Source organism: Molothrus ater, chromosome Z, assembly GCF_012460135.2.
Source record: "Molothrus ater isolate BHLD 08-10-18 breed brown headed cowbird chromosome Z, BPBGC_Mater_1.1, whole genome shotgun sequence".
Classification (NCBI taxonomy): Eukaryota; Metazoa; Chordata; class Aves; order Passeriformes; family Icteridae; genus Molothrus; species Molothrus ater.
The window spans coordinates 42,542,806-42,551,595 of record NC_050511.2 but is presented as its reverse complement, the minus strand read 5'-3'; positions in this window follow the sequence as shown (position 1 = coordinate 42,551,595).

Genomic DNA, 8,790 nt, shown 5'->3' with positions numbered 1-8,790 from the left:
CTTGATAAACATGGGCCTGTGCCGGCAGCAGGGCTGGGACGGAGAAGAGGGGGGGTTCAGCCGGCGGCTTGTAGGAGCTTTTAACCCCTTTTTGGAGAATGAGAACTTTACAGATCATTGACCCTTCCTAGAAGAGAGATAGAGTGGAAGATGAGGAAGGAAATGTGCAAGTGTGAGAGAGGTCTGGGCGAGTGAGAAATAGTGGAAGAATAGAGAAGAATCCTAGTGGGAAGAGATGATGGAGTGGCTTTTGCTGGACTCTTTTTGTACAGCCATGGACAGACCCATGTTCCTTGTGACACAGAGACTGCATTCTAGGGGGAGGAAATGCCTCAGAACCAAGAGGGTTCAGTGTTGGTGCCCCTCGGCCCCAGGGGGTGAAAAAATATGGGGGGGACAGGTGTCCCAAAGGAGAGACTGTGCCTTTTTTGGATCGGGACAGAGCATCCTTAAAAAAAGACAACCCTAGAAGCAGCTCTGGTCCGTGTTCAGTGGTGAGAGCACTGGACATGGAAAGGAAGAAGTCACGACGGCAGATGTACTCTGGGCGGTGCCATGAGTGACACAGGAACACACGAAGCTTCAACTGTGTTTCCAGGGGAAGCCCATGGTACAAGAAGGACCCTCTCCTCTTGATGAACTGAGGATTGATTGAAGAGTGGTGCTGGACTAAGAGTTGGTGATTTGAGGAATAGATGTATTGGGTTGGAAATTTGGTGGGGGGAGGAGGAAATGTATTTGTAAGGTTTTCATTTTCCCTGTGTATGTTCCTTTTTATCCATAGTTGTAGTGTAGTTAATAAAGTTTTGTTTTCTTTCTTCCCTGAGTAGGAGCCTGCTTTGCTTATTCCTGGTCACATCTCACAGCAGAAACCAGGGAGAGGGTATCCTCATGGGGGCACTGGCATTGTGCCAGTGTCAAACCATGACAGATAGTAAACAGGAGTTAAATCCAGAGGCTGAGAGCTCTGAAAGTACATGCCCAGACGCCCTCCCAGACACTCAAAACTCTTGTAAGTCCAGACAGTCCACACCTGCTACAGCCTAGAAACACTTAGACATGACATACCCTGTGTGGATTTCCATCAGCATATATCCTTGAGGAAAAAGAAATCCTAAAAGCATCCATGATGCCCCAAGACAGGACAATTCAGGAAATTTCATAAGATAAACTATCTTGAATAGTTTAGTTTATTATAGTGTATATATATATATATATATATATATATATATATATATATATATATATATGTATGTGTGTGTGTGTGTGTGTATGTATACATAAACTATCTATGAATATTCTTAATGCAGACAAGACACTAATGCAGGAAAAAATGAAGTGAACCTTCATAAATCTGTGAATATTAGTTTACTTACCTTCATATTGTTTATCATAGCACATGTGGTATGGACAAGTCATAATCAAAACTGCAAAAATACCATACAGTTCTCCCATAAACACCCTGCAGAAATTCTCTACCATTTGGGCACTGCACTGGTGTTCTTCACTTAACACCACAAGACTTTTCTCTGGGAAATATTTAAAGTCCAGATCCTCAAAAATACACCAAAAACAGTCACTGCACTTAGTAGGATGCTAATACAGGAAATAATTGTCCATGACCGGAAGAATATCAGTTTCTTCTAAGTCCCAGGTAGCACTTTTTTCTCAGTAAGGGTTTTTAAGACCAATTTATCTCTCAGTTAAAATATTTCAGACATGAGCATTTCACAATCTTTAACAGCAGGAATACAGTAAACTTACAGTAAACTTGTAAAGTTTTATACATAATAGAAGAAGGCATACACAGAGACAAAGGAGAATTATGTTATTAAATAGTATGATGTTTCTGGGGGTAAATTAAATGTCGAAATTTACTTAGATGATTAAAAGGCATAGCATCTACTATTCCTTAGCAGCCACAATAAAATTTTGGTCACAAATTTTCATTATGCTGATTCATCCACAGTGGTCTGGCTTAAAATTTTCAGTCTCAGTCTTCTACTGCACACACAAGTGAACACAATAACTGCAATGGGAAGAGAATCCACATTATAGTAACTAGAGATGGACACACCTAAAACACAGAGGTATGGGGTTTGAACAGGGAAAAATTACTTCTTGTATAAATCAATTTTACTGAGCTCTAAACCAATGAGCAACACATAGTAGGAAGCAGGCCCTTTTGCTCTGTGCCAGTACTACCATAGCAGCAGTCTCTCCTTTGCGTGTATGATTATTCTGCAAAGAACTCATTTTGTCATATTTTCATAGTGCCTTTAGAAACAGAACTGGCAGCTCTTTGGTGTACAATCTTTGTGTGCTGTCCTGACTTCCATTTCATTCATTCATTCATTCACACATGTACAGGATAAAAATATGTCGTATTCTTTATGTTAGTCAACAGTCACATATTTTTACTAGATTTCTTCTACAAACTACAAGTTCTCTCCTTCTCTTTCTCCAGAAAGATTCATATTCCCAGCATGTACTTCTGAGTGCATGCCACAGACGTTTCTTGCTGCTGATTTGAGGACAGTGGAATGTCAGTATTTGGGTGGTCCCCTTGCCAATGCAGTCTCCTTGCAATCTCTGGGTGGTCAACTCAGTGCCAGATTTCTCACCTGTGGTGAAAATACTGATTTGCTCCAGGGAAACAGACAACACAGTAAGTCATATAAAGGCTGCCACTGGGAACAATTTTTCTAAAAATTGAGATCCCATAAAATATTTTTTCTTAACACGCAAATCTCCTAGGCGTACCTCCAAGAGTATTTTCCACTGCTTTTCTAAGTACCTTTTTTCCACTTACAAACAGAAGCAACACCAAAATTAATTTTCTGCCCCAGTGACAAATCCAGTACAGTTGCATTTTCCTCATAGTGGAGGACTTTAAAAAATCCCCAAACTCTAGTGTGCAAACCTGGCCTCAGCAAATGGGTTGGTGGGCTAAGGTCTCCCCCTGCCGGGCCCAGCAAGAGATGATTTTTACCACAGCTTATGAGCTGGTTTTCCTTGTGAATACATTTTTCTCCTCCAGTTGTGTTTACTTCTCCTTAAACCTGAGATAATTGAACAATAGTACCACCTTTATCTTATATCAAGTTCCCAGAACCCAAAAGGCATATTTGGGCAGTGTTGAGTATTGGTGGTCACAGAATCTTTATGCAGTTTGCCATAGTGGGTAAAGCCCTTCAGTGGTCTTTGTAGTCTTTAAGACAAATATGAGTTTTAAGGCTCTTACACTATGAAGAAGCAGCAAACATGTTCCTAGTTTCATGGTGAGATATGCGGATAGCCCTCATACCATGGCCAGTGAAGTACCCCAGATAAAATTTTCCTAGCGCTGGAATAAGCTGGTTTACTACCTTGTGGAAATCTGGCAGTTTGAAGGTTGTGGGGACACGAGCAGTAAAGTGCAGCACAAGAAAACTTAGAACATGTAGGGGCTGACTAGGACAGGGAACATTTCAACAGCCTAGATATACACAAGTCCATGGGAACTGACAGGAAGCACCAAGTGGTGCTGGGGGAACTGGACAATGCCACTCTCTCAGTCATTGCAGAAATTAGAGAGGGTGTTCCTAAGCACTGAAAGAAAGAAAGCTATTATTCCTATTTACAAGAAGAGGAAGAAGGAGGATCTGGAGAACTACATGCTGATCAGCTTTGCTGTTTCTTCTGGGAAGATGATGGCCTAGACAGACCAAACATATAAAGGACAAGAAGGTTATTTTGGAGCAGTCAGCATGGATTATTGAAGGCGAATCATTAGTGAACAACCTCATAGCCTTCTATGATGAGATGAGCAGCCTGGTGCATGGAGAGAGAGGAGAATGAGAGAGGTTGCTTCATCTTAACTTTAACAGAGTGTTCCACAATGTCTCACATCCCAGACAAACAGATGAAGTACAGACTAAGTAAGTGGCAAACAAGGTGGACTGAAAACTGACAGATTGACAGGCTCAGAGAACTGCAGTAAGTGTCACAAAAAGCAGCTGAAGGCCAGCTGTCCACAGTGTATTCCAGGCATTGATTCTGGGACCAATACTGCTTGAAATCATCATTAATGCCAGGACTGAATGCACTCTCAGAGAGTTTTCAGGGGACAGAAAATTACAAGAAATAATTGATGTTCCTGAGTGCTGCCATCCAGAGGGACTCTACAAGCTGGAGAAAAGGGTAGACTTCATGAAATGCAGCAAAGGGAAATTTAAGGTCCTGTCCCTGAGAAGAAATAACTGCAGACACAGAATACACTGGGGGCTGGACAGCTGGAAAGTAGCTTTGTGAAGAAGGATCTCAGTCCTAGGGAACAAGCTGAAAATGAGCAATGTTGTGCATCTTCATGGGAAAGATGGGCAGCAATTTCCTGGGCTGCACCAGCAAGTCAATTTGCCAGCAGGTCAAGCAAATTGTCTCTCCTCTTTTCACAGAGCTGGTAAGATACTTCTGTAGTTCTGGGTGAAGATTTGGGCACTCCAGTACAAGAGACAAGGAAATACTAGAGAGAGTCCATTGCAGGACCACAAAAACCTCAAAATACCGGGGTATCTTTCACAGAACACCAGGCTGAAGGAGCTGGGTCTTCTATAGCATGGTGAAGACAAAGCTCAGAAAGATCTTGTGCATTTGTAAAAATACTTGATAGAAGGACGTAAGGATGATAAAGCCAAAATCATCTAAGCAGTGTCCTGTGACAGGATGAGGAGCAATGAGAATAATCCAAAACACAGGAAATTCCCAATAGGTGTAACAAACCCCCCTTTTTATTATAGAGGGGATCAAACACTGTCACAGGTTGCCCAGAGATGATGTGGAATCTCTATCCTTGATGATATCCCACACTCAGCTAGAGATGGCTAGGGGCAACCTGCCTTAGTTGGCCTTTTCCTCATGCTGGAGGATTGTCATAGACAATTTCCAGAGGTGCCTTCCAACATCAGTGACTCTGCACTTTACTGTTTCACACTTCTTTCCTCTATAAAGGATAGGACTCACAGCATGCTCAAACCAGGTGACAGGGAAAAGGGTAGGAAGCTGAGAAGAAAGAAAGTGACAGGATAGATCCTCATTACCAAACCCTTACATAAAATAGCATCAGGCTGGAAGTTCACAAGCAGCAAAGCTTCAGCTAGACCAGAAATTCTCTACCTTTTTCTAAGGTTTAGAGTGGCATGGTAAAAAAATATGAAAATACACTATTTTTATCCAGTTCAATAGCTCAAAATTATTTTCACATGTGAACGAAATATTTTCTTTCACACTGCACAATGGATCCTGATTATCTGCTTCCCTTACGATTACAAAGTCACTTTTATCATTGAAAGTATATCTAAAAGGCTTCCCTGTCCAAGCAGGACTTTTTACACATTTTTCTTTCTAAAAGCTAAGCCCTTTCCCTTTCAAAAGCAAAATCCTTTTACAGAATAATGCAAGGATACAGAGATGATAATTAGTCCCAAAACTTAAAAAAATATCAGGTGCACATTTTTCAACATTTCTGCAAGTCCAAAACTATGGTCAGCTTTTCCTTACTAATAATTAGGTTCTACTTGAGATTCCTTGTAGTTTTATGCCTAATTCAGTAGACGGCTAAAAAAAATGAAGAAACTAAACTGAAAAGAGCATTTGGTAAGGGTTGGTGGTCAGCATGGAAGAGACAGGATGCACTTCTGTATCTCTGAATGGTTCTGAAAGCATGAAAAGAGAGCTCTGTCCTTCAGCTGAGAGGAAATATTAAGAAGCTCAGAAAATAATTTCCTGTCAATGTTAGGTAAGATGCAGAGATGTTTCCAGGATCATGCAGACTTGAGGAATTAAAGGCAATTTATGCTGATTTGAGACAGGCAAAAAAAGTACATGGATTTTGCTAGCAGATAAGAGCCAGATCTAGCATTATTTTTACTCTATTTTTCTGTTTTAGAACAATAGTATATTTCTGAGTGACCCTTCATGAATTGTAAGTGACATCCACTTCAGGTCATGCTGTAGGTATAATTTTCTTAAATCATCATGATTTAAGAGGTTCTTCACTGTCTTAAGTTTTCCACACACAGAAGCAATTCTATTCTATATGTGCATAAAATTACACAACATATGAACATTCACAGGATAGTGCTTAAGCTGGTAGAAGGCTTCCTATGACATCTTGACTCGGATATCTCCCTGCAGCTCTAGCACATGTTTTATTAAGAAAAAAAATGACTAAATTTAGAAGCTATACTTGGAGCATTTTTCTGGAATGATCTACATTTATAAAACAAAAATGAAGTATGGTTTTGTACTTGACTCATTATCAGCACTCAGTCCGGTAGGAAAACAGTGAAGGACTAAGCTTTTCTGTTGTTAAGATTAACTTGAAAATACATATATATACACAATTATTTACTGGAAAAAGCTTATTGAGGCAGAGTAGATAAAATTTACAGATTTTGGAGAAACAAAGTATTCAAGACATAACCAACATCCCAGTAGAGCACAGCTCTTCACAATAAATTGATCTTTACACTAATTCACCTCAAGTGCCAAAAGCTATATCCACCTTTACTTTAACATATTTCTGTATCCCACGATGAAGGTATAATTCCTTTTTGGTATGAACTTCAAATATCTACTTAACATACCAGGAGAAAGTTCTGCAAAAACTACTCCCACACCTGACATTTAGGCTACAGTTTAAATGTAAATCTATTCCCACTTCTCTAGACTGTGTGCAAGCAAGGAATTATTTAATCTCCTCTCTCACATTCGTTGCTTTCCTAAGCCGACTTCACACCAACTATTACATTACACACAAAATCTTCTTATGCCATATTCATAATACACCAAATTACAAACGCAATTCAAAATATCTATTTATGCAACAGCTGATCCATACCACCGACTTATTCCTATCTACCTCCCCATTAATTGGAGATAATAACTGTGGTCCCAAAGTGCTACCACAGGTTTTATCTGCAGTCCTGAAGGACACTGTTACCTTAGATACTCACTTTGCAGATCACAACTCTTGTCTAAAGCAGTGTTGGAGGAGGGCATGGTTGGTTGTTTTTCTATTCTCTTTTACATCTTTGGAGGCAGCTGCTAACTGACTTGCCTAACAGAAATTTCCATGCAGCTTCCAATTACAGAGAATTATGCAGAAAGAACAAGCAGATGAGAACCTCTATAGATACATAAGAGCAACCAGACATTCACAAGCCCTGGTCCTCATGGGGAACTTCCAACACCCCAATAGCTGGTGGAGGGAAAATAATTAACCAGGAAGTCCTTGGAATGCACTGATAATAATTTCCATCTCCAAGTGACAGAGGAGCCAACAAGGAGAAATGCTATGCTGGACCTTGTTCGCACCAACAAGGAAGAGGCTGGTCTGGTATGTGAAGTCCAAATACAGCCTTGGCTGCAGTGACCTTTTACCTGTGGAATTCAAGATACTTAGGGCAGCAAGGAGGGCACACAGCAAGCTCACTACCCTTGAGCTCAGGAAAGCAGATATTGACCTCTTCAGGGATCTGCTTGGTAGAGTACCATGGGATAATTTCTTCTCCTAGAGAGAAGAGGGGCCTAAGAAAGCCAGTTAAAATTAAAGGACCACCTCCTCTAAGCTCAAGAGTAATGCATCCTGAAAACAGAAAGCCAGGCAAAAACTCTGGGAGGCCTGGATAGATGAAGAAGAAGATTCTGGAAAATCTCAAATGCAAAAAGGAAGGACACAGAGGGTGGAAGCAAGGACAGATAGCCTGGGAGGAGTACAGAGAGATTGTCTGAGGAGCCAGGGATCAGCTTAGTTAAATCTGGCCACAGACATCAAAGACAACAAGAAAATATTCTACAGATATGTCCATGATAAAAGGATGACCAGGGGAAATGTGGACCTCTCCAGAGGAAAATGGGAGACCTGGCTATCCAGGATTTGGGTAAGACTGCAGTACTCAAAGACTTTTTTTTCTTCAGTACTGGCGAGTACTCTGTGTCATGACCCACCAGTAAGGAAGGTGATGTTTGTTATAAATTCTCATCAGGCTGTTCAAAGACACCAGTGATAGAGAACTCTTATGGTTTTATTATATAGTCATCTCAACTCTGGAAATTATTCCTCCATTTAGTTTCAAAAGTGCTGGTTAGCAAGCTCTTAACTTTTACAACATATTTCCACAAGTTTCCAATTCCTGGAACAAACTCCAATACAGAATAAGTGGTAGAATATGATAGGTGCACTTTGCCCAGACAAAGCAAGGAAGGAGAGAAATAAAGACATAAAGGAGACAAAGAGAAGAAATAAGTTTACCAGTAGTTCCACATTGATCCTGCTGCACAGATAGTCTGGATCTGGGATAGCCAGACAAACAGAAAAAGAGGGAAAAGAATTGCAGGCAGGACCAAATTTTTATAGTTAGCCTGCGTATGCCTCTTATGTAAACTAAATTTTTTGTACCAGTTCGGTCACCCATGAGCATCCAGACCTCTAGGAGGTGAGTCAGGATGGGCATCTCTAGGTGGAAAGGGAAGTTGGCTTAGAACAGGGTTGTCCCACCTCCACAGGATCTTTCTTCCAATCACAACTTTTCTTTCACAACAGTCAGAATCTGAGATGTGGCTGGTCCTCACATCTAGCCACACCAAACTGCAGAAGGCAAAGGTGGGAATGGGCAAATAGAGCAGATCTGATTCAAAACCTCATCTAAGAGGTCTGAAGGTGCAAAAGTCCATGGGACTTGATAAGAAGAATTCATGAATCCTGAGGGAACTGCGAGAAGAAGTGTCTAAGCCACCATCATCATATTT